Below are 25610 nucleotides of genomic sequence, written 5' to 3' on the forward strand. Positions count from 1 at the left end.
ACAAAGCAGCCTGCTGCTGGGGCTGCATGAGTACCTCTGTGCTGCATGCACTTCATGGGGAGGCTGTTTCCACGAGCTGTTCTCCACCCCTGCACACAGCTCCCACTGACTGGAAACTAGTCAATGGGAGCTGCCAGGTCTGTGCTTGCAGGCAGCTCACAGAGTCCCTCTCCTCTCAAGGGGTGCATGGTACGCAGAGACGCACATGATGGCTCCAACAGCCACCACTTGGAGTGATGTGTGGGACACGGCAGGCGGGGAACCTGTCCAGGGTTCCTGCTGAGCTGCTGGCTGAGAGCTGCCTACAGTATGCACCTCATACCCGAAGCTGGCACTTTGCACCCCGCTTTCTCCTGTACCCTAGGTCACATATTAACCCCCCTGGAATTGCTCATGCCCTCCTGGCCCAGGTCATAACCCAAACCCTCTGCATCCCCTCCTGAACCTCTGTCCTTGGTCCCATCTCACTCCAGACTCTGCACCCTCCTCCTAAAACCCTTCCCCAGGTCAGAATTCATTCCTGCACTCAAGCTCGCATCCAGACTTCACAGCCCCTCCTGCACCCCAATTCCCTGCTCCAAGTCATAACTCCCTCCTTCACCCCAATCCTCTGAGCTCCTTTCTGCACCAGACCTTTGTCCCTCATCCCACACTCCCTCCATTAATATCAAAAAATTTGGAGCCCTTGAACACTTACCAAATTCTTGGAGTCCCCCCCTCATTAAAAATTATAGCCCAAACCTGATATATAAGTGAAATGGGCAGTTGCTGTAAGACAAAGTAGGTGAGGTAATATCTTTTATTGAGCCAACTTTTGTTGGTGAGAGAGACAAGCTAGCATTTATGAATTTAAGCTCCCAGGGTCGTCGTTTGAAAATGTTGTGCTGGTTTCTATGAGGATGAGGATGGAAAGGTCAGATCTAAAGTGACAGTTGCTGGATTTATGTCTTATTGTAACAGTCTGTGACACATTAACCCCCTCTTTCTGTCCTATGACTGCAGATGTGTTAATGGGCCACACTAACTTGAATGGTCCCTTAGAGTATGTGCCAATTACTTTTGCCAAACAATCTGTTCCACCTTGCATTCACCTTTCCCAGACCTGAAGAAATTCTCTGTGTAAGCTGGAAAGTTTCTCTCTTAGCAAAAGATAAAAGATCCTAACTCACCCATTGTGTGTTTATCATAGAACACTAGAATTGGAAGGGACCTCAAGAGGTCATCAAGTCCAGTCACCTACCCTCACAGCAAGACTGAGTACCATCCAGACCATACCTGATAGAAGTCTATCTAACCTGCTCTTAAATATCTCCAGCGATGGAGATTCCACAACCTCACTAGGCAATTTTTTCCAGTGTTTAACCACCCTGAAAGTTAGGAAGTAGTTCCTTGCCAAATTTAAGCCCATTGCTTCTTGTTCTATCATCAGAGGCCAAGGAGAACAACTTGTCTCCCTCCTTCTTCTAACACCCTTTTAAGATATGTCTACACTACAAATTTAATTCGAACTAACGGACGTTAGTTCGAATTAATTTTGATAGGCACTACACTAGCGCTCCGCTAGTTCGAACTTAATTCGAACTAGCGGAGCGCTTAATTCGAACTAGGTAAACCTCATTCTACGAGGACTAAGCCTAGTTCGAACTTACTAGTTCGAATTAAGGGGTGTGTAGTCCCTTAATTCGAACTAGTGGGAGGCTAGCCCTCCCCAGCTTTCCCTGGTGGCCACTCTGGCCAACACCAGGGAAACTCTATTGCCCCCTCCCGGCCCCAGACCTCTTAAAGGGGCACGGGCTGGCTACAGTGCCCATGCCAAGTGCAAGCCTGCCAGCACCCAGCCAGCAGACCCTGCACCTGGCACGGCTCGAGCCAGCCACCCGATGCCCCCTAGCCCTCCCCCTCTTCCCGGGACCAGACTGGCGGCTTCCAGGAGCTTGCCTGGGACCGCAAGAGGCGGGCACCCGCCTGGTCTAGTGCGGACATCGTGGACCTCATCCATGACCTCCGCACTAGGCACAGGAAAGTGGCTGTCTAGGGCAGGAGAGCTGCCAGCCTGGCCACCCAGGAACAGGTGTGCATGAAAATCAAGGTGGTCTACTGAGATCCCCGACCCTGACCCCTGATCTTACAATGTCCGTACTGGGTCAGACCAAAGGTCCATCTAGCCCAGTAGTCTGTCTGCTGACAGCGGCCAACCCTAGGGATCCTGGAGGGGATGGACCAAAGACAGCGACCAAGCCATTTGTCTCGTGCCATCCCTCTCCAGCCTTCCACAAACTTTGAGCAGGGACACCACTCCTACCCCCTGGCTAATACCACTCCATGGACCCAACCTCCATGACTTGATCTCACTTCTCTTTAAACTCTGTTCTAGTTCTAGCCTTTACAGCCTCCTGCAGCAAGGAGTTCCACAGGTTGACTCTTTGCTTTGTGAAGAACTACTTTCTATTACTCGTTTGAAGCCTGCTACCCATTCCTTTCCTTTGGTGTCTTCTAGTCCTTCTTTATGGGAACTAATGAAGAACTTTTCTTGATGCACTCTCTCCACCCCACTCATGCTTTTATAGACCTCTATCCTATCCCCCCTCAGTCTCCTCTTTTGTAAAGTGAAAAGTCCCAGTCTCTTTAGCATCTCTTCATATGGGACCTGTTCCAAACCTCTGATCATTTTAGTTGCCCTCCCCTCTCCCAGCCTCTCTCTTCCCCTCTCCCACCACCTTTTCCCAGTCTCCCCGAGTTTTGTTCAATAAAGAGAGATTCTATTTTTGACCACACGTTTTCTTTTTTTGCACATCAGGAAGGGGGGCTAGGGAAGGGTAAGTGGAAGGAGGTGAGGGAGGAATGGGGTACGAGCCCCCGACGGGGAGGACTGGGCTGGCTCTGCGGGCTTCTGGGGGTGGAAGCTCTCCTGCAACCCCCCAATTGTCCCCTCTCCACAGATGGCAGCTGCGGCAAGTGCAGCCGTGCCCAGGGCACTCAGGGCACTCCAAGCCAGGACTGCTTTTCAAGCGGGGAACCCTGAGAACTGTCTGTCCGGGGTGGGTGTAGGGACCCTTTAAGCACAGCCCTCGGCTAGCCTGAGTCAGCAGCTCCACACTCTAAGTCCTCATCTGATGCCCTGCCTGCACTGCTTCAGGCCATCCTTAACCCCAGTTCAGGGTCCACTTAATGTGGACATGCTAGTTCGAATTAGCAAAATGCTAATTCGAACTAGTTTTTTAGTCTGGATCCGTTAGTTTGAATTAGCTTAGTTCGAATTAACTAATTAACTAATTAACTAAATTAGTTCAAATTAGCGCTGTAGTGTAGACATACCCTCTGATACTTGAAGACTACTATCGTGTTCCCTTTCAGGGTACATCTAGACTACAGGCTTTTGTCGACAGAATTTTTGTCAACAGATACTGTCGACAAAGATTCTGTCAACAAAGAGCATCTAGACTACGTCCAGTTCTATCGACAAAGCAAGCCTCTTTGTTGACATGACATGACGCAAAGGACAGTGCAGATGCAATAACGCCTTCTGTCGACAGAATACTGTCGCCAAAGGTGTTATTCTTCGTAGAAGGAGATTTACAGCTGTCAACAAAACTGCTGAGTTCTGTTGACCTTATGTCGACAGAACTCAGCGACAGTGTAGATGCAGGTATAGTTTTGTAGACAAATGTCCACTTTTGTCAACAAGACCCTGTAGTCTAGACACACCCAATGTCTTCTCTTTTCTAAACTAAACAAGCCCATTTCTTTCAGTCTTCCATCATATGTCATGTTTTCTAGACTTTTAATAATGTTTTTTGCTCTTCTCTGGACCTTCTCCAATTTCTCCTAATTTTTCTTTAAATGTGGTGCCCAGAATTGGACTCAGTACTCCTAATCAGTGCAGAGTGAAGAATGATTTTTTGTGTCTTGTTCATAATACTTCTGTTAATGCATCTCAGAGACATGTTTGCTTTTTTTGCAACAGTGTCATATGATTAACACATATTTAGCTTATGATCCACTACGACCCCTAGATCCCTTTCTACAGTACTCCTTCCTAAACATTCACTAGGAAAGCACTTGCAAAGCAACCTCTCCAAGCTTCTTATCATCTGCAAACTTAATAAGCTTACTCTCTATGCAATCATCTAAATAGTTGATTAAGATATTGAACAGAATCTGTTCCAAAACAGACCCCCTGTGGAGCCCCACTTGTTATGCCCTTTAGCATGACTGTGAACCTTTAATTTTGACCTTGACTTCTTCATGCTGTCCTAAATTATAATATTTGTTTATATGGCAATAATTACTTATAGACAAGATGTAGGATAAAGACTGAAAGTGAAGATGAAACAAGCAGATTTCAGTATGAACACATTTTGAGAACTGCTGGTCTAGGAGATAAGGAGTTAATTCCAGCCTCTTTTTAGGGCCCTATATTCTGTTGTGGTTGTGGAAGGGGCTGTACTGCAGTTATATAGGGCTGAAAGAGGATGCCTGTTGTGCAGGTCTGACATCATGCTGCTGTCGTGCACCAATTCTAATTTAGGAAACTTGCTTGGGGCTTCTCTAATTCGTAGAGGCTGATATACATCTACAGCAGCCCAGAACCTGGGCAGCAAGAAGTTAGTGTAAAGCCAAATTTGCCTTTTCTATTTTAAAATATTTTGGCTATTTCTTGAATCATTAGGACAGAAGTTTAGCTCTATTCAGTGTACAATGACTGCTGCTGCCTTCCCTTTGTAAAAGGGAGATAATTCATCCCTACTTGACAGGAATGTTGTGAAAATTAAATCAGTGAATTACTGCAGCACTCAGATACCAGTGATGAAAACCATAGAAATACTTTGATAGAAATTCTATGAGTGGAAATGATTTAGAAATATTTAATTTTGAAATATATTGTTCCTGGGAGGTAGATTGAACCATTCCTATCTTTGAGGACTTGAATTATGGGTCTTTTTCCTACAAGAGGAAATGATGGAATAACAAATACTGAAAGCACTGTTTCTGCTCTACTTCAGGTATTTACGATGTTGCCAAATCTTACAGTAGAATGGCAAAACTCTAAATTCACATCTTAAGAAGTAAAGCCAACAAAACTACCCAAGACATTGATTTACCACTAAATACTTTTTAAAAGTAATGTTTAGGTTACAATCATTTTGTCTATTTAATTAAAAACGTGAATGTGTATCCTATATACATATATAAAGTTTGAGTACATATTTTAAGTATTTATTTAGCATATTAATAAACATCCATAGTGATAATTGAGATTAGATACATGTAGAGAAATATTTTTTTATTTGTGGCAAATAGTAACAGAAATGCAGGCCTGATATAAGTAGAATATACTCGTTGTTTAAATAGGAGGAATCTAAAGCAGAAGAAACTACTCATTTCTTGGTAAAAACTTGAGCTGCTGCTACTAATTTCTGGGCACATGTTAATGCTCTTGTTCCAAAATGATTGTATGATTATTGGAATTTACCCAAATAATCTGAGAATGCAATAATTAATAATGCTGTTAAAGATAAAATGACATTTTATAGCAAACACATGGCAGACTGGCACAAAATTACAATAGATATATAAACTAACATACTTTCAAAGTAAGTATGGATAAATAAATAAAAACATTTTTAAAGGATTCATATTGAAATCTATTATTTTCCAGTTAGAGAAAAAACAATCAATTTTGCACACATTTTTAATAGATTAAAATGTGATAGTTCCCCTCCCTCATTGCTCCAAAACAACACAGACCTGTTGTTGTTCTTAGAATTTTTTTTTACTATGCAACAAACAAGTACTGTAATATGTTTAATTTTTCCCCATATTTCAGCACTTTAAGGAATCAGCCAAAATATTATCCCATATCAGCCACAAAGTAGAATGTTACTACATTTTTGTAGAAGAAACCAACCATATACTATAAATGGTGTTCTACTAGTGAAATGTGGTACATCATCAGAAAAAAGGCACTAGTGCATAATATATCAGGAAAGTGTATTAATCTTGAAACTGTCAGTCTGATGATGTGTTGTGCAAATAGTCTGATGATATAAAGTACTGGAGTGCAGCAGCTAGGATTCATTCTAACGAGCAAAGCACAAGTATTTTATTTTAACTCATATGGTTTTGGAGAAGAAGATTAGATTGGTCATTGATTAGCTCATCATGAGGTTGTTTGAACTACTGTGTGTCTCTTTCCTGCGCCATCAAGTTCAATCTTGTAGCCAGTGGAATGTTTTAAGAATGTTAGAAAAAGACATTGTCATAAATTCAATAAAAAGTAATTGCAAGAATTTCCCTGAGTCTCATTGAAGAGAAAAAAAGAAATGACAGCATAGTTAATTTGTCTCAAGCATAAGCCGCAGAGATGACTTTTACACACAGCATGATTCAGAGGTATGACTCAAAAGATCTCAGCCATTTCAAATTTTATTTTCAAAATCAATTTGGTCACTAGCTTAGCAGCTAATTAAATGAGGCTCAATTATGATCCAGACAAAAGGGGGGAAACACATCCAAAATCAATAAATTTTTTCTTCCCTAAATGAATGGGAATAGATTCTTTAAAAAAAAATACCCAAGTGATATTTTGCAGGCTAAAGTTTTATATGCCAGATTTCTATTATGATTTTTACAACCAAAAATCCTTTAAAAAAAGAAAAAAAAAGGTTGCAATGGATATTCTGATTCAGCCCTTAAAGATGAAATGAAAGTTTAGATGCTAGTTATATAACAATAAAACCTTCATGAAATTGATTTTTTAAAATGCATTTAAGATTGCTAAGTGATTGAAACTAGACAAATGTGATCATTATGATCATTAATTACAATAAAAAGATATAAATTAAAGGTTACATAGTTTGGGTTGAAATTTCAAAGGCTGAGAATTATCAGATCTCAACTGAGAATGAGTCCAAAAGACCTTACTTTTTAGAATGCTAGATTCTAGATGACACTTGAGTGGGTCTGTGATAATGGAAGCTGTTTTCTCACAAGTTCAGAGGGATGACTGTTCTGTAGACTTCTGATTCATCTTCAGTAGTCATTTAGACCTGTGCAAAGTGGGTGAAAATTGGATTGAGCTTCGTATGCATTTGTACATGACTAAACAAGATGCAAAGCAGGGGAGAGTAAGTTGAAAGTAGCTCTGCCATGTCAAAGTGAGGTACATTGGTAATCTGTTAATCAATGGGGAATCAATTTACACAAAGATGTGTACCATGCTTTTGCTTTATATAAAATTGGCACGCAAAATATTTCTTCTTTTTCCTCTATATGGCGCTTCTATCTAGCTAATTTACCTAATGGATTCATCTAATCTGTCCACGTTCTTCTACCAGAAACGTAGTTTATCTGAGCTTTTTTCATTTATCCTTCATTGATGGGTTGCCTACCTTAAAGAGTGGAAGTGGGAGGTATGAGGGAGTAAATTTTGCAGGAGGGAACTCCAGGGAGCTCATTTGGATGCTCTCAGGTGCCACTAAAAAGTCAATGAGAATATTTACTTACCTTGCTCAAGTCAAAACTGGCCTCACAAGGCATTAGAGAACTATTCACTGCTTGGTACATTGGCACACCTAAAAGAATTTTCCTTAAGTAGCCTGTTTATCAAACTCTCAGTCTGCTTGATAGAGATGTCATGATACAACTATTTATTTCAGTGATTCTGTTATCTTCCAAGCAACATTGTGGGGGACAGTGCATGACAATTGGGAAAGGTCTTCATTTGGTTAAGTGAAAAACATAAATTCCAGGCTGTTGCTTTAATTTGAAAATTTTGCAGTACACCCAGTATGGGGGTAGTGTATCATGGGGAGGATTATGGAAAATCTGGTTCACTTCAGAGTCTCTCTAAAGACACAGCTGAAATAGTAAGGGAAGATGAGCATTCTGGTGCAGGGGTATGTCTCCATCTCTGGGAAATCAGGTTGTTGCTTGAAATGGCAGCTTCCTTTACATACAAAGAGAAGAGAAGAATGGCAGTACCTGTAACTGCCTTTAATGAATAAAGTGTTGGTACCTGCATGGTAGCTTCATTATATTCTTTTAACAAGTGGAAATTTACCCTGGAGGATTGCCAGAATGAGTGAATCCATTCAGAAAACCAACACAAAATCTGCTTTCCGATTTGTTTTATTTAATAAATTGATTCTGAACTGAATTTCACTCTCACCTGAGAGTGTCAGATTTCAGTCCAAGCTCCTCAGCAGGAAGAGGAACAATTTGAATTTGGCCTTCTCTTAAAAATCATAAGGAAGGGAAACAGCTTCTCCTCCTTTCTTGACAAAAATTTGTGCAGGCTTAGGGAGTTAACTCTAGGAGAGAATTCATGGATCTGAATCCCTAGAAAGCTCCCTCTAATCCAGAGGTAGGCAACTACCATCCTTTCAGGAGTGGGGCTTAGACCATACTCTTCACTTCAGCATTACTACTGGCTGGCTTACGTGGCTCTTTGCTCTGTGTTCTGGCTTTCATGAATCACAGTTAGCTTAACCCTTTCTGAACGTTGCATAAGAAGCTTTGTTTCCTAACTCAGGGTTCTGACTTCAACTAGGTGGCTAGATGCTTAAGTGCCCATTCTGAATCCCATCTTAGCTTTCAGAGAATCCACAGATGCCATTAATTAACTGCTGCTACATAAGTTGGGGTGAAAACCATTGCATGAGTGTTTGCAGAGTACTTTGTTAAAGTGACCTTGTTCAGAAATGAAAAAAAAAATAAAAAAAATATTGTTTTCTTAATGGAATTGATGGACAGTATGTATTTTAGTTCTAAAATGTGCATTCATGAACAACTTGAAATTCATTTAAGTGAAATGAAAACACTGAGTAGTGCATCCACTTTCTGGAAAGTACATGAAACTGTTGTTTATTATTGTATGGCTAATTATATTGTGTAAAACTAGGAAGTCAAACAGCACAATGAAAAAAAGAAAAGTGAGAAAGCAAGCAGTGAGATTGGAAGACTGGATAGCTAAAATAATAGAAAGGGAATACTGAATATAGAGTCAACAGGTCTTAACCCCCAATCGTGTAATGCAAAAACAATGAGGAGTTCTGTGGACCCTTAAAAACTAATACATGTATTTGGGCATAAGCTTTTATGGGCTGGAACCCACTTCATTAGATGCATGAAGTGGAAACTTCAGTGTGTCAGGGATATATACACATGCAAAGATGAGAGTGTTAAATGACTATGCAGCGGACCTTGGCTTAGGAGGCTAATTCAGTCAGGATGGATGTGGCCCATGCCCAAGAGTTGATGCGAAGATGAGAATACTGAAAAGGAGAAAACTTCTTTGTAGTGAGCTAGCCACTCCCTCTCTCCATTCAGAAGTAGTCTGATAGTGTTCCAGCTCTAAAGTTGCACAAGCAGTCTGTTTTTGAAGTTGTTTTGCTTCAAGTATGACCACTTTCAAATCTGTTATTGTGTGTCCAGGGAGGCTGAAGTGCTCTCTACTAATTTTTGAATGTTACTGTTCTTGATATCTGATTTGTGTTCATTTATTCTTTTGTGTAGAGATAAGCCAGTTTGGCAGCTCTGCCATGTATATTGGTTATTCACAAACAGGGCTAAGCAATACTACTTGAAAGTTATCATTGGGTGATTGTTTGGTGGGCTATCTAAAATGAGTTTGTTTCAGCCCATTTATTGTACTACTAAATAAGAGCAAATGTCACCATGACAACTGACACTAATAGGCACCCTTCTTGCAACTCCGGCAGAGAAATCAAGGAATGAATGATCATATAACCTGAACTATCTTGAAGGCCCTAAATTGTTTCCTTTCAATAATGGGTAAAGGCATAGTGGCAGGACTGTTGGGAACCTCGCATCATGTGGCTGTCTAGATAGAATCTTCCTTTCCAGCTCTCAATTCTCCAAATCAAATTAAAAACAACAAAAGTTATGATAGGTTAGATTTCTTTTTTGTGAGGGGGAGAGTTGGAGGGGATGATAGCCATAGAAACACGTAAAAAAGAGCCACATTAATTGTTGTTTGTCAATATAACTTTTGAAATGTAAGTCTCCTTACTTTTCAGAAAGGCTATGTCTAGACTACGGAGATCCCTGGAAAAACTCCACCTCATCCAGGGAACACGTCTGCTCTTCCGACATTTTTTGTGGAAGAACATACATACTCTTTCAGAAGCTCTGTATTCCTCATTTTATGAGGAATAAGGGCTCTCCTGAAAGAAGAGGTTTTTCCAAAATTTGGCTCAGTGTAGATGGGCCAAATTTTGGAAAAGTCTCTTCCAAAAAAAAACAATCGGAAAAATTTATGCAAATTGCGGAGTGCAATGTGTGTACCTTTTTCCAACAAAAAGTGTCAGTCTAGACATAGCCAAAATATTCAAAAAAGAGTGAAAGAATCCTCTTTTTGGCAAATGTATTTATTATTTATAAATACTTATTAATTATTGAAAAAATTGATAAACAATTTAATCCATAGATTTTTTTATGAGATCTAACTATCTTAATTATTATTGGCAAAAGGTTTGCAATATATAAAGAGTGCAATATTGCAGAGTGGTAATAGTATAAGCAAGTATATTTTGCATCTCCAGTGCTGTAGAATTTGCTGCAGAATTATGCTCCAGACAACTTGTCCACGCTTTTGCTCCAAAAGTTGGTAATATCACGGAAACTAAACTGGTGCTATCAGCAATGTGATTTTGGTTTATAACTCTTACTTTATATGGACCAGATAATAGATGGTATAACCAAAATAAGTGTGTAGGACAAATAGATCTCTATAACTGTGACAGATTAAGGCATGCTTCAAAGTCAAAGGTGAAGAGAATTGGACTACTACAGAGAAATTTCATTGAGAGTGGGGAAGTTTCCAAAGCCAATTGGGACCATTGGAGAAAGTTGTGCCAGTAGCTCTCACTCATGTGTCAATTGCAAGATTAAGCTCTTTAGACAAAGGCAGCTGCAAACTGAGTGACTTTAGAGCTAAAATCTGAGGCTCCCTCTCCTCCAGTTTTAGGCCTGGTTAACTCTTTCAATATTTAATCAAGTCATAGAATCATAAAATCATAGGGTTGGAAGAGACCTCATGAGATTGGCCAGTCCAACCTCCTGCTAAAAGAAAAACTCGAGGGGTCCAGAATGTAGGTCACTATTCTGGTATCAGCATCACAAACATTTTGTTCTAGGTTTGGCTGACACTGAAAATGTAAAAATGATATGAGGAAATTCAGCCCTGTTTGGAGGGCTAAAAACATGTTCAGTACTGCAATTCATGGTGCTTTGGCCAATATGACTATATTTCAGCATAATCGTAAATTCTAGCTAAGGAGCCTTCCCATGTTCCTTATGCCTCTGTGTAGGAGCCATTCACAATCCTAGCCTTTGCTCTTTGGCTTCAGAGATTATGTAAGTGTAATGCTGACTCTAGACTCACCAAACAGAATGAGGAGAGACTGAGCAAATGGTCCTTCAGCCTTAACCAACAAATAGAAAGCACACTGTGTAAAAGGATTTCAATTAGAGCTTGCACTCCTGAATAACTCAAATAGAATTTATCAGAACTGAGTCAATACTCTTGCTCCTATTCTATGGTTTTTTTGTGATCCATACACAGGAGGCTGTCTTAATCACAATATAGCCCCCACAAACTGGAGAACAGAGAAGTAAACTGGGAAATTAAGGTACACACACTTTACATGAATGACAAAGAGCATATTAATCCAATCACCAAGGAAGGACATGGAAGCAAAGGTAAGAGACATGGATTCAAGTAAATAGAAAGTCTTTCCTTCTTTCCTTCTTTATTTCTTTTAGACTGGTATGGAAAAATAACAGGAAGATTGGCCAGTCCAATAACAGGGTAGGCAAATCAAAATGCAGAAGATATGTTAAGTCAGCTGGACTTTCCTTGTTCCTAAAATGTGTTCTCTTCTGTATTGTTAGTGCCAAACATACATTTGCAAGCTTCATCAAAACTTGTAAAGCTTGTTTAAGGTTGGCTATTAAGCTTACATAGGTCAAGCTTCTGGGTGAAGCTAAGGTATAGAAAATATGAGCAATAGAAAAGCCGTATCTCTCTATGATGGTATTGGATGATATTTCAGATGATGCCTTACACATTTTGAACAGGCTCCACTTCTCCAATAATAATCAGGCTATTATTCCATACAATGGGGGGAATGGAAATGTTCTACAGGTATATAGACTCTAAGCAAGAATTTCATTGATATAAAAAAATGTCACCCTATAAGCAGTCTCAATAGAAGTAGTCAACTCTAACCTACATTGTTGCTACAAAATAAAATGCAATTAAGATTTTTTAGTATTATGGATCCAAGTTATTGGACCTGAAAAAAAAATAATACTCCGCCCCCATGTTTAGACCTATGTACCTGCATACCTTTAATTAGGAATGGAAAAGCTATTTCTTCAAATGTATAAAAAATTCTACTTAAATATTTTCTTGTACATGATGGAGTTTTCTGGTGTGTAAAGACACAAATAGAAGAAAATTACAATTCTCGGTATGATGAGGGGTTTCTCATCAATTTAAGGCCTGTTATAGAAGGAAGTGCTCTTTGTCACCTCGGGTTGAATCACTTATATAATTCTTTTAAGATAGTGATTAAATGTCTTTCTTACATCCCACTAGTAATATAGCCTGCCGCTTCTGACAAATGGAGCTTTGGTCAAAGCCTATCAATTCTTTTTAAATGTCTGAAAAATTGCAACACTACAATACATTGTATAGAAACCTTAAATCTAGACTGAGGAAAAAATATCTCTTTGATTAACTTATAAAAGGAAAGATCAATTACAGGCTGAAAGTGTGACCTTCCAAATTCTTCTTTGCTGAATGTATGATGAGGAGAAAGGTAAACTTCCATGCTAGGAATGTTAATTCTGTTTAAACGGTGGACTTAAATGGAGGCTCCATGGCCCATTAAGAATTACAACCAGATCCCCTTCAAAAGAAAAGTGTGGGATGGCATTACTTTTACGACTGTTCTCAAATACATCTGAGTCATACTGTGGCATCCCATTCTATAGAATTTCATTTCTGTAAAAAGTTAAAATTGCAGCCAATTGCATTCCAATAGCATGAGCACAAAGCATGGAATCAAAAATGTCAGACTTGTAGTCCTGAAATGCTGATACTAAAATTCACAAAGTCTGTGGATCTATTTATCCTTGGAGATGGAGGGTTTTTTACATTGTTCCTGCTTTGGGTAATTAATGTTATTTGCTGATCCTTTCTTGCTGCCTGTAATGCACAATGCCCTTTAGAGGAGAGACGGGATTCTCATTCTGCCTCAAGCTCTGACAGACCTTGAAATGATCTGTACCATTTAAGCAACAACAACAAACAACAACCTAGTGTAATGTATTGCGAAAAGCACCCCAACCTATTTAATGCTAGAAGAGTTACTAGAAAAAAGAGTAGATCTCTGAAAAAAGGAGAACAATAGCTAGTCTGCTATAATTTACCACTCTCTGTTGCAGAGGAAGCAATCTTATATTTTTCACTGTCCTTACTAGCCATATGAAAAAACTATTTTTTGAGTGTGCTGTGTCTATAAGGGTGCTCAGATGGACAGGGGTGCAGTGGGGAGTTACTCATACTCTAGCAAACATATGAGAATGATCACTAACTGAATCAGCTTTTTTGTGGACAGCATACAATTGTGTGTGCCACATCTGCTCCATATAAACTCAACGGAGTTCCATGATGCATAGGCTGAGCTTTGCAAAGGGCTGAATTTCATTCAGTCCAAATAAGAGTGGCAGAATTGGACTGTTAGGAGGCAAGTTAAGGAGAAGGTAAAAGGTATAATACTTCACTTAAGGTCCTAATTTGCCTAAGGGGCAGCCCAAAACTCTGCTCCTGTCAAAGCCCCGAGGTCAGGCACAAAATTGTTTTCCCACTGTTCCATGGGGGAAATAGTCCATACCAACCCTTTTCATGGCCCTGCTTACATACGCTTGTGCACCTTGCCCAGCTGTGCTGTCCAGGGCTGCAGAGGAGTGACTATTTCCCTTTTACCATTCCCATCCACATGTGCCAAGGTGAAGAAACAGGCTAAAAGGGCACAGCAACATCCTTTAAGTCATCCATCTTAACACCAGAGGTGAAAGAAAATAACAACTGTGTAATGGCAGGATCGATCCCATTCTTTTAAAGTCTTTGCAATTTGTTAGATAATAGAGTCATCTGCAAATTTTAAGCTACAGGTTGCATCTCCCTTGTCCTGCACTCTTGGGACCTGACGAGTCCCAGATGAGGGAGTTTGCCAGACCAGGGGAGGTCAATTCTGGCCTCTCTGCTGTTGATCTCTAGGATCTCTTGGAGGAAGGGCTGCCAGCCCTCACTCTCAGGCTCCCCTTACAACTGCCATTGTTGCTGCTGATCCTCACCACCAGGCTCTGCTCCCACCTGCTGACCGGCTGTGCTCCCAAACCAGCTGCCACTCTGCTCCTGGCCCATCTCCCAAGTCATGGGCCAACTCTGCTCCCAGCTCTGCTCCTGGTTCCAGCAGCCCTTCTTCTGTGAGACTCAAAAGCCACCCCCGCTGCCAGCTGCAGGAGCACACTGATCATGCAACATCCACGGTCCAACTGCTGAACGAGAGAGGCTGAACCAGAGGAGAGTTCTGTTTGTGCTCTCCCTTATGTTAGTTTTATGCTAGCATAACTCTACTGACTTCATTGGAGTTACTATTTATCCACAGCGGAAGACACTGAGTGAAGAATCAGTTTCTTGGCTCCCTTTCCCCCAACCCATTCTAAAGATACAGCTTTATGGGTATAAAACAATGAGTTCTTTAATTGTTCACAATGTCCTCCAAAATATGTCCCCAGGAAATCACCACTAGCCGCAAAGGGAGAACATGCTTCCCCTACTATTGTATGTGTGAACTTGAAGTTTAACTGGGACAACTTAATGTCCAACAGTATTAATAACAGCCAGTTATTCTTTGGAGGGGAAAGGAATGTTAAATGTAAAATATATGTTAATAGAAACTTAATAGTACACAGGTAAAATCAATGCAGTAGGAAAGCTTCCAGTAGCAACTTAAACTCATCCATGTTAGAAATATGTTTCTGTTTACAATGAAATATGCTGCTTAACATATTTCTTATGTTCCAAAATCTAGCAGAAAAGATCCAGGATACACAGTGTGTTACCTTATGTTCACTAAAGACCAACCCATATTACACATATTTTGCTTTCATTAAACGCCGCTGTTGAATTAAATGGAAAAGGGATTGAACCTGATCCCACACATACATCCATACACTCATATAGAAACAAACCACATCTTGCTTTTGCTTAAAGTTACTAGTCTGTTGCTCACATTAACTCACTGGCCAGGTGAGTTAAATGCAAGGGTGGGTGGAGTGGGGGCTTTTCTTGCTCTGGACCGATGCTCCAATCTCGACAAGACAAGACCCAGAGATTCACGCATGATGCCCTATCTTTTGTAGGACTATTCTCCTATTCAGATCTATATATTTTGCTGCGTCAATTCTTAATCAATCACCATTTTAATATGTGTTTATCTGAAAGTCATTCTTTTGCCAGCTGACATCACTATGTTGGTGGTTCCTTCTCAGTGTTATTTCAAGGCTGTCTTGTTTGTAAAAGGGTGCTTGCTCTTAACACTCAAAGGCCATCCATAATATTCTGCATCGATCTGCTGTGTTTTGGGCCTCAATTTATGGTACCTTGACACCTCTTCTCCAAACGCATTCATTCCCCCACCCCAGGAACTGCACAATTCTTTCACACATGGGGAAAGGGATACAATTGTTGAATCAAAAGTTATCAATTGATTTAAGAGCATGCATTCCATTTTCTTTATAACACAATCTATATTCTAATTACTTCTAAGAGCAACTGTATGATCATGAAGAATCACAAGTATCCTTCTGATCTCTTTCTCACATAATGGAATATTACAAAGCTCAAAAGGTTACAAAACTTACATTCACATTATACTGAAACTTACATTTACATTATACTGCATTGGGTGGAGGCTTTACACAACACAGTGCAGCTGAGTTAATGTTATTAAGGAACTTTTACTTTTTTCACTGTGTGACCTGTGAACTGGCATACTGTGACCTTACTATTGCATTAACATAGCTTTTTGCATTAAATGTATATAACAATTTATGTTTCCAGACATACTCTCTGAGTTCATTTACATAAATTAGAATAATACATGGCCATCCTTAGTAAGATCCTGCCCTGCATTTAGGATAAACACTAAAAAGCTGGCATTGGAGGTTCCCCTTTGCCTAGATGATTTTTGAGTGTCATAAATCAGCTTCAAGGCTTTGTATGCCAAGTCCTGCCAACCACAACTTCTGGAACAAGAAAGAAAAGCTGGATGTAGTGACCCCCTGCTTCAGTCATCCTCAGATGCCAGAATAGTCCCTAAAATCTTTTGGCAGCCATTATCTAATAAAATAGCCTTCTACTTACTCTAATTTATGCCAGAGTTGATGAGCTTAATAGCATGCATGCAGTTTCTCTTACTGTTTTATGTTTTCTCTGTAGTGCTTTTATGTTAAGAATAAAATAGTCTTGAATAAGACCTTCTGAGTGGGTAATTTATAACTATTGATAACCACTCATTATTGGTCTCTGAAGAGAAAGCAATCGTGGACAGCCTGTCTCTGGTGGGAATAACAGTGTCAATCTGGAAATACCTCAGTCAGAAGGAAGGTACATGCAGCTCTCCACACAAGGCAGGCTAAGTAGCCTGGTTTCTAAACTGGCTCAGGTCCTTCTACCTGTTCCAGCAAGATGTTAAGGCCCAGAGCTGGGTTGGAAGGACTGGGCTTACTTAGACGCTATCTAGAACTGAGTACTTAATCTGAACTGACTAGACTTAATATCAGTTTAAAAACCAGGTTACTTAGCCAAAAAAAAACCCTTTCTTTATCTTTTGATCTCTAGGGAATCCAGTTTGAAATAATTTATATCCATCGCTTCAGGAAGTTACATTAAAGGGCTGATAACTGGAGGAAGAATATTATTTATTTATTTATTTATTTAATTAATTAATTAAACTATTTTTACCCCACCTCTCTATTTAAAATATTCAAGGTGGCTTACAAAATTTTTATAAATATAAATATAAATATAAATATAAATATAAATATAAAAATATAAAAAATTAAAATATGAGACCTTAAGGGGATATAAAACCTGTTAACATATTAGCATCCACTTTCTACTAGACAAGGTGCACATAATCCCACAATAACATACACAATTTCATTTATAATACAATAAACCCAGAGAGGTATAAACTTCACTGAACTGGGCTACACTTAATTTGATAAAGCTTATTTGGTATATTGCAGGAAATTGCCAGTTTGTCAGTCTGTTTCAACAAATCTTGACATGTTTTTAAACGAAAAAAACATGTTTTAAATCATCAAAATGAGATGTTTCAGTGATATCTAAATAAAAAAAATCAAATTACTATTTGTAATTACTATTTGTTTTGAACTTGTTATGAATATGTACTTAAAAGGTCTAAAAAAATTAAAAGATGTAATTTAAAATGAAATGATTTGTCTGACCGAACCCAGATCTTCTGATCTTTTTTTTTTTTATCAGTTCACAAAAGTTTTGGATATTTTTGACTTTTCATCCTGATTCAGGATGGGAAATATTTTGAAAGTACCAAACCATCTTGGGAAAGAGAAACTATTTCCCTTCCAGAGCTAATGTAAACCTGAGCCAGTGACACTTTGTAGACCTGAAAATGTCACATCATTAAAATCATTTGCCCTGTTACCCCACAAGTAGAAATTCCAGATATGTTAAAGTATAGGCCTAGAAAAAACTATTGCAGATGACTGGAGACGTGGGCTTTTCCTCTAGTGGCTCATTATTAGACTTGTGCTAAGGGATATCATATAGAGGAGATGGTGGCATATTGCAATTTAGGTGCTTTTATCAACCCTCATTTTGGATGGCCCATGTGATTTGGCTACTTATGAACAATATGACTGTCCCATCTTACTCTGATATCTTCTGTACCTTTATATCACACCATACTATCATGTACAGTATATTGCATCCAAATATATAATAATCAAAATACCTGAGTGAAGGGGAGCGCAGGTTGCCTACATAAAAAGGGCCTGGGACAAGCTGAACTCCACCAGCATTGTATTGAGCTCAGGGTGTTGCTGCAGTTCACTTTTACAAATGTCTACCTTTTTCTTCTCCTCTGAGTTTTGAAAGAAAAGCCCTTTCTCCACTGGCAAGTTTTGTCACCAAAAAAATCCTTCTTGGCAACAAAACCAAGAAAATGTTCACCCTGCGATGTGAGTACAGTTGCAACAAATGCCAAAGAACTTCCAACTCCTCAAGGTACTTCTCTGTCCCCCTCTCTTTATTGTTGACAGTCATGTACTGTGTACTGCAGTAGGCTTTTTGTTGAATTTATTCATCTCTGGCATATTTCCCACAATGTCCAATTAACCACTCTGGCCAGTGCTTTGAACTCAGCTGCTCTGCAGCAATGCACCCCTCCAACTGATGCACCCCTCTACCCTGCAAACTCTGGGAACTTTAAAATCTATTTTCAGGTGTCTAGCTCATTGTGTAGTGATTCTCATAGCATCTTCTCAGTGAAACATAATTGTTCTCATGTCCTGATGTTTGTAAAGACTTTCGGTAACTATGTAGAGTATGAAGGAAGCAATGGACACAAGGTCATGAAGCAAGGGAGGAGACACAGGGTAAGTTTCTGTGCAGGTCAAGGAGTAGTGCAGGTGATGGCTACGTAGAGCTCTAAGCTAAGTTACTTTAGTGAAGCCAGGAGACTGGGGAACGTGATGATGCAGGCGGTAAGTTGCTCTAGTGTAGTTGAGTGAAAGGAGGAACCACAGCAGCATGGGATGGTAAGTTCTATATTGCAGCGTGATGGGAGGGGATGGGCATTGGCCTGGGAAGTTGCTCTTGCAGTTGGTGTGGGGGGAGGCTGGCAGTAGTATGGGGTGACCTGAGGCTGTATTTCTGTGAGCTGGCTAAGCCTTGCCTGGGTCGGTGTTATCTCCAAACAGAGTAGCAATGTGCACACAGAAATGAATAGAATCTTGATGGGAGATGGTATTGAAGCTTTCCTGATTACTTATCAATTTTCCCATGGAGATTCCAAGTCAGGAACATTGGATAGCCTGGAAAGGTGCACAACGTGCGCATCTTTCAGAGCTCCTGCCTCTTGTGAAAGATGCACACTTGCACTTTTTTCCCCAAATGGAACATCAGAGTCCGAGAAGTGGACATGCCCATTGTGATCCTGGGCCCTACCCCTTACCTATCCACCCTGCCTTTTGCTCCCCTGGCTCATGAAGCCCTACACGGGCATCCTGAAAACAGCAAGGAGGAGCTCAACAACTGGAAGAGCAGGGGCAGAATGGTGGTTGAATGTGCATTCAGATGTTTAACAGAGAGGTTCAGGTATGTCCTGTCCTGTGTGGACCTGAGGGGACGGGAAACCCTGTCTTACCATTCTACAAGGCTCCATCTCTAAGGGTCTTTCAGGAAACAGTAGCCTGGATTTTCCCAGTCCTAACAATTTTCTGGAGATTATTTTACTTTATTTCAACATATAGTACCTTCCATTGGTCTTAATTCAGTTTTAACAATCCTAGGAGTTAAACAAGTGTTGACTGGCCACTAGTCTTTACTACCATTGAGAAGAATGTCACCGTGTTTCAAGCACTATTTTACTATAATATAAAATAAAAGTTATGAATAAAGTATAAAGGATAACCTCATTTCTGAATTAGTGTGTACTGTTACCTTGCACATGCACTGATGTGTTTCTTCATGCTTGGATTAGATATGTAGAAATGCAAGCTTGTAAGCGACCAGAAACCTTTCCTGTTAACAATCTTCCATTGAAGATATCCCAGATAGCGTCAGAAGATGGCCTGACTGTAAATCTGATTAATTTATTTAGAGAAATATTGAATGAGGCAACCCCAAAACTTAGCCAACATTAGACTGTTCTGAAAATGTTGTCTGTAAGTAAATATACACAATTTATCAAGGAGAGGTTGAGAGAAGTCTAAAGATTATTGTTTTTCTGAGATCAGCTAATATTTTATATCCTGTTTCAAATTTTTCCTGACCAGTTCACAAAGAAAAATACAAATGAAATTTCATGGTAGTCTAGAACAGAGCAAATAATTTAGAGAGAATAATTAGTCTGTGAGAAGCATACAACATTTTTTATTTTTAATATTTATGTAAAATCATTTGCAAAATAATTTTGCCGATTAACTCTTAGCTTGCAATTGTTTAATAGGAGAATTCAGTAGCCAAAATTTGAATGTTAACTGTGTTAGTTTTAACTGGACATATAATTCACACTTCTTGTGTGTTTTTTGGTCCCTACAAGGAGGGGTGTAACTCTTAAATCTGTTTTCAGCTGTAAATACTCAAACTTTACAAGTTCAGAATTCTTGTGTGTCTGTTCTCCCATATTGAAAAATGTGAGTTTATTTAATCTAGAGAAGAGAAGACAGAGATGGGACATAACAGTTTTCAAGCTGATAAAAGGTTGTTATAAGGAGATTGTTAGGAAGCTTGTTATTAACCTCTGTGGAGGAAGGTTAAGAAAAACTGCATTGATGAGCCATTCCTGTTGTTGTCAGTGCTCTGAATTAACTCGTAGGGAGAGAGTGTTTCTGTTGTAGTGCCTTCTTTAGTGCTCTGCAGCCAATCTGAAGAACTGTGAAATAAACTGTTTTTAATTAGTGCTTTAAGACATTTAAATATGTTTGTCATCACCCCTGTTTCTTCTTGCAAATAAAAGCTCATGGACTGTTAGCTGGAAGCAATGCTGTCAACTATCCAGCATTAGCAAACAAGGGCTGAGCAAGGTCAGTAACCAATTCTTTGGAGTTGATCTCCACTTCACTGGCCGTATAGTGCATGGGCAGAATGATATGTTTGTAATTAATTTTAATGTATTATATATAAGCATGCACAAAGCCTTTATTCCCAGGGGCAACATGCCTTCACACTTCCTGGATAGTGAGAATGTCACTATAGTATGTGGGTGTCTTTGAATTTCTAATTGTAGGAAAGTTACATTGACTGCTGACTGAAAAGCTGCTCAACTGAACTCACTCTCTGTCTTTGTTTGTGTGTCTGGTGACAATGACTCCTGGACACCCTGCAATATTATGTCACTGTTTTTAATAAACATTTCTCTTATATTATTCCTTTTTCTGAGCCCAGGCTGACAATGAATTTTTTTTCAGGATGATTGTAGGGGTAACATCATTTACTCACTCTACTCACTGTTCCTTATTAACATTTAAAATAATTGTATTACAAAGGTTTTGGAAGATATGTAGTTCTGATTTTAAATGTGCTCCATGAAAAGAAGAAAAGAAAATCTTACATTATACTCCTTGTAAATACTCCATTATTATATTGATGTTCAGGTGGGTGAATTGATTAATTTAAAATAGGTTAACATTGAGCGTATGTATTTTTAAATACAAATTAAGATAATTATATTTCCATGTGTGTTGCAATAGATTTCAGCTGTATCCTCTGCCACCACTCAAATTTGGTATTTACAGAATTTACTCTGTCACACTCAGACAAAAATCCTAAAAGTTAGAAAGTCTGAAAACTTTGAAAGGCTCCATCCAGTTCTCCACTAACATGCAATTCTTAGTCATTCACCATTCACCCAATTGACTTATTTTTCCTACTTACCTGCCCACTTTCAGTGATTGCTCAAACAAAATGCTTACTTTTGAAAGCTGGAAATTCTAACTAAACCAAAAGACCAAGGGAACTTGTACAGACCAAAAAATGTTGTTGCATATTTCCAAATGATTGCTTAGATTTTGTGATCATAACATTCAATGTTTATAATGTTTGTGGATGGGAAATGCTCTTTTAAAATATTTTAGGAATATTTGCTTCCACCAAGTGTTTTTGAATTTTCGGGTTTTTTCCCCCACTAAGAAAAGCTCTGCTCTCAAAGGAAAAAAAAACCCTCTTAGGTTAACAAAAGTAAATTTTGCCATGTCTTTAAGGCTTTCTTTGTACCAGATCTGGATTATTGATGACACAAAGGAAAAGGGCTTGTGTCTATTATAGAAAACAAAAAGAATTTCAGGGAAGTCACATTTTTATCAACTCAGTAAATTTATTTTCTATTTTTCCACCATGTTCTTACTTACCAACAACTTTTCTAGGAAAGGCTAGAAGGGGAGTATAAGTATTTGGCTAAAGTTACCACTCTCAGTGCACTCCTCTTTATTTGCTGCCAAGGAACAATAACACATAATACAACAGGCTTAGATTTATAGACACATAAACGCCACACTTCTGTATATCCAAGAAAACTCCATAAGTGCCTTGCTTGGCCAATAATCATGTCAGATTTTCAACCAATATAGGCTGCAAAATGTTTTGAAATCATTAGAAAATATTGCCTATGCGTCCCCATATATGTGGTTTTCTCACACTATACTTAGTTGGTGGCTTAAAAATTAAGTTGGTGGCCTATAGATCTGTTGGTGGCTTAAAAGTTCTGGCCTTGGTCTCCTGTCTTGCAATGACTTCCATTTGAGTGTACTTCCATTCTCTCTCTGTTACACATATGGGCCCCCAGTCCTATAGTACCAGAGTGTCTCCCACATATTTAATATGTTTTGGTCATAACATCCTAGTGAGGTAGTGGATCACTATTATTCACATTTTATAGACATAGAACTGAGAAATAGACACACCACATGACTTAACATAAGAACATTGCCCAAGATCACATAGGAAGTCTGAGGTGTGAAGTACTTATAAACCAGAGGTATGATTTGCTGCTTATGTACACATGCTTGTGCTAGTTGTCATTGAGTTAGCTCAAGTCTCAATAGTGGGTTAGAGATGATGGCATGGATAACAGGAGAATGGCTGACCCAGGTATGTACTTAGTGTCACTCATCTGTACCATTACCCATGTTACTAGACTACACAGATATTTATACTCATACTGTTTTAATGATAGAAAACACAAGAATGTGTATGTGAGCAAAGTAATCACACTCCTATGTCATAGTGGACAGTACCTGAGGTGGAGCAGTGCATTGAATCCATGTCTCCCAGATCCAGGACTAGGGTCCTATCCATTAACTGATTCTTCCTCTTCATTAAGTGCCTCAGGGTATGTCTACACTACCCTCCTAGTTCGAACTAGCGGGGTAATGTAGGCATACCGCACTTGCAAATTAAGCCCGGGATTTGAATTTCCCGGGCTTCATTTGCACAAACTGGGTGCCGCCATTTTTAAATCCCTGCTCGTTTGAACCCCGTGCCGCGCGGCTACACGGGGCATGAACTAGGTAGTTCGGACTAGGCTTCCTAGTCCGAACTACCGTTACTCCTCGTGGAATTGATGTACTTACCCTCCATGAATTTATCTAGTTCTTTCTTGAACCCTGTTCAAGTCTTGGTCTTCACAACATCCTCTGGCAAGGAGTTCCACAGGCCGACTGTGCACTGTGTGAACAAAAGCTCCCTTTTGTTTGTTTTAAAATTGTTACCTACTAATTTATTCTTGTGATTCTAGTTCTTATATTATGGGAGGAAGCTTAGATCAGGAAGCTATCTTAGCCATTAGAGAGATACCCAGGAAGGGTGTAAGGACCTCTCATGTTCTTGAGGCCCATATAAGTACTAGAATAACTGACATCCCTACATTTTAGGATGCCCACAGGCTCCTTAAAAAGTGATAGAGTGGATGGGCCATGGCCTTATCGCCCTCCATACCCACACACACTGACTGGATCCCTTGGGGGAGGTGTAGCAGTTCAGGCACTGTCCCACACATAATTAGTTCTTCTCTACTGAGATGCAATTTGTACAGTCTGTTATTTTACATATAAGAGAATGAGGTGTCATTCAGCTGCCAGGGGATGCCATAAAAGCTGGCTGTTTCATTTCAGAAGCATAGCTGATCTCTACTAGCCAGAGAGGCAAATTGTTGACACTGCCTCTCAGAGGGTATGTCTACACTACAATGTTAGTTTGAACTAACGGACGTTAGTTCGAACTAACATTCATAGGCGCTACACTAGTTCTCCACTAGTTCGAATTTAAATCGAACTAGCGGAGCGCTTAGTTCGAACTAGGAAAACCTCATTTTACGAGGATTAAGCCTAGTTCGAATTTACTAGTTCGAATTAAGGGTGTGTAGCCCCTTAATTCGAACTAGTGGGAGGCTAGTCCTCCCCAGGTTTCCCTGGTGGCCACTCTGGCCAACACCAGGGAAACTCTATGCCCCCCTCCCGGCCCCGGACCCCTTAAAGGGGCACGGGCTGGCTACGGTGCCCGTGCCAGGTGCAAGCCTGCCAGCACCCAGCCAGCAGACCCTGCACCTAGCACGGCACAGAGCCACCCACCCGATGTCCCCCAGCCCACCCCCTCTTCCCGGGACCAGGCTGGCGGCTCCCGGGAGCTTCCCCGGGACCGCAAGAGTCGGGCACCTTCCTGGGCTAGTGCGGACATCGTGGACCTCATCCACGATCTCCGCACTAGGCACAGGAAAGTGGCTGGCTAGGGCAGGAGAGCTGCCAGCCTGGCCACCCAGGAGCAGGTGTGCATGAAAATCAAGGGGGTCCACTGAGACCCCCGACCCTGAGCCCTGAGCTTACAATGGCCGTCCTGGGTCAGACCAAAGGTCCATCTAGCCCAGTAGCCTGTCTGCCGACAGCGGCCAACCCTAGGGACCCTGGAGGGGATGGACCGAAGACAGTGACCAAGCCATTTGTCTCGTGCCATCCCTCTCCAGCGTTCTACAAACTTTGGGCAGGGACACCACTCCTACCCCCTGCTAAGACTACTCCATGGACCCAACCTCCATGACTTGATCTCACTTCCCTTTAAACTCTGTTCTAGTTGTAGCCTTCACAGCCTCCTGCAGCAAGGAGTTCCACAGGTTGACTCTTTGCTTTGTGAAGAACAACTTTCTCTTACTAGTTTGAAGCTTGCTACCCATTCCTTTCCTTTGGTGTCCTCTAGTCCTTCTTTATGGGAACTCATGAAGAACTTTTCTGTATGCACCCTCTCCACCCAACCCCTGCTTTTAGAGACCTCTATCCTGTCCCCGCTCCATCTCCTCTTTTCTAAGCTGAACAGTCCCAGTCTCTGTAGCCTCTCTTCATCTGGGACCTGTTCCCAACCCCTGATCATGTTAGTTGCCCTCCCCTCTTCCAGCCTTTCTCTTCCCCTCTCCCACCTCCTTTTCCCAGTCTCCCCCAGTTTTGTTCAATAAAGACAGAGTCAATGTTGGAAGAGACGTTATCTTTATTTTGTACATCAGGAAAGGGGGCTAGGGAAGGGTAAGTGGAAGGAGGTGAGGGAGGAATGGGGTACGAGCCCCCGATGGGGAGGACTGGGCTGGCCCTGCGGACTTCTGGGGGTGGAAGCTCTCCTGCAGCCCCCTAATTGTCCCCTCTCCCCAGATGGCAGCTTGCGGCAAGTGCAGCCGGTCTGATGGCCGAGTGCTGTGATGTGCCCAGTGTGGGCACTCCGGGCACTCCAAGTCAGGACTGGTTTTCAAGCGGGGCACCCCTGAGAA

Source organism: Pelodiscus sinensis, chromosome 1 (assembly GCF_049634645.1).
Source record: "Pelodiscus sinensis isolate JC-2024 chromosome 1, ASM4963464v1, whole genome shotgun sequence".
In the NCBI taxonomy this organism is placed as follows: domain Eukaryota; kingdom Metazoa; phylum Chordata; order Testudines; family Trionychidae; genus Pelodiscus; species Pelodiscus sinensis.